We start from the raw sequence: 2302 nt of genomic DNA, 5'->3' as shown, positions 1-2302 counted from the left end.
TTTTCTTCTCCTTTTCCCAAGTAAAGAAAGACAACAACAATAATAATGATAACAATAATTATTATAACAAAATAAAGTTTTAAAAAAAATAGAGTAAAAGTATAATAATTCGAATAAAAAGTAAAATATAATATAATAATTAGAATAAAACAAAATAAAAATAAAACTGTAGCTATGATTTCAATACATTTGTAAATCGCTAACAGTTTTATAATGTCCTTACTGAGAGCGACTGTAGCAGCAGTGGCTAACCTACAAGTGAGCTTGCCGTCTTTTCCTAGCCGCTTAGTTAATGTGTCTATTAAAACCTAACACCACAGCATGAAAATAAGTCCTACAACACAGCACATGGGTGAAATGTTTTACAGTGTGGGTAAGAACAGTGGCACTTTCTGTACTTACACAAATAACCACAGACTGTGTGTTAAAGACTGACGTAGTCTCAGGGTCTATAAGGTCAAGCCGGTGCTTTGCTTCACGTACATACTTCTATATATTCGAGAGGGGCTACTTTTACTAGCTTTTCCCATCTAGTTTTATTAAATATGTGTACGAATAATTACTGAGACAAAAAACAAGACAAATGGTGCAAGTGAGAAATAAGTCGCAAAATGTGGAACCCACTCTGTGAAGCATGTTGCAACTTGTTGTATGAACCACTAAAGTATGTGTACGCGCTGTACTTTACCACAGTTAGTGTGTGTTAGAGTCACTAAATTAGTTTCTTTGTAATCGTACATTTCCACAGTTTGACTGTCCGTATAGTGAAGTAACCAAACAGCCATTTTGCTAGCTTGTAGGTTTTTCTAATTCCTGGCACAGAGTGTGTTCTCTCCGAAATCCACTACAAAGTGTACTCAAGGCAAACTCAAGGTTTTGCAAGCAAATTGGAAATCATTGGAGGTTCCCACAGGAATGGACTGAGTTCCAGTTGACTCGTATACCTACACAGAGCTAGATGAGAAACCTGCATTCTTTCTGATGGCCAGCAGGGGGCAACTCCTCTGATTACAAAAAGAAATTAGGCTGTACTGAAGTCTATGAGAAAATTAGCCTACTTCTTGCATGATTTATAGCCTTAGTATACATATTCTTAATGAGTTTATGGTTCTAATTGCGAGTTTCAAGACTGTTTGAATACAACACAGTGCTCATTTTGTAAATCATTGTTCCAGGTAGAGGAAACTCAGCGATGAAACAGGGCGTCCTATAAAGCAGGGCCACCTTGTGATTGACGCATCGCTACAGCATCCCCATGCTTAGTGCCATGGAGCTCTCCAGACAGATCCACCTCTCACTCATTACACGTTGTTTCCAAAAACCAAGACGACCACAGCCAAATTCCAAACTCGAGGCTTCAACGCAGCAGTCCACAAAGTGTGTTAAGTTTGTTAATTTAATCTATGATGCAAATAAAACTATAGTGAAATTGTACATACTCAAAAAAGATAACGCATGACGCTCCTAGTTCAGATGGCACTGACATGCGTTATACCATAATGCCTTCATTGTTTCCTTCAGATGGAGGTCTGACTTGACTGGTATCCTCTTTCTATTCCAGCTGTGTGCCTCTCCTGCTTTAGACCAAGTGTCATTAACATATCTGGGCTCCTGATATGAAGCTCTGCCTCCTATGGCTGCAAACTGAAGAAGGAGGGGACCCAAATAAACCCACCAAAAATAGCCATGTAGTGACGAAGAGTGACTGAACACAAGGATAGGAAGACAGGGTAAAGGTCACTAATAGTTCCTCACTCTTTGGAGCTGGAATCTGATTTTGAGCGAGGAAGGGCGCACAGGAAAGAGATAAGGGAAGCCTGCTCCCGACAAGCACTTGATTAAACGGGCTCCGACATTCTGCTGGGCTGCTTGTGTGTGCAGTGGTGGAAAGTATAGTAACTCAAGTGCTGAACTCACGCCTTTAAGTAGTTTTAATTTTACATTCAAAAGCCATGACTGACTTCTTATATTTAATTAAAGACTGGGTGTTTTCAGTTACATGTCTAATTTGAAAGCTAGAGATTACCGTGCACTGTAATAAATTACTTTGTAGTCGTGTACTATTTAAAATAATCAGATTTAACATATTTGAAATAATAAATTAGTGTCCTTGATTTTGTAGTTATTATTTAAGTAAGCATTGAATAAAAAAATATGGAATAAAATTGACTTGGAGAATTAGGTCATCCTTAATGAGAGGTGAAAACTTTTTAAGAACATACAAGTTGCTTGTTACTTAAGCGGAGAACATGCAAACTCCACACAGAAAGATCCCGTCCCGGACAGGTGTCCTCACCGGGAC

This window comes from Stegastes partitus, unplaced genomic scaffold (genome assembly GCF_000690725.1).
Source record: "Stegastes partitus isolate 25-593 unplaced genomic scaffold, Stegastes_partitus-1.0.2 Scaffold2375, whole genome shotgun sequence".
Classification (NCBI taxonomy): Eukaryota; Metazoa; Chordata; class Actinopteri; family Pomacentridae; genus Stegastes; species Stegastes partitus.
Note: the sequence above shows the minus strand (reverse complement) of the source record.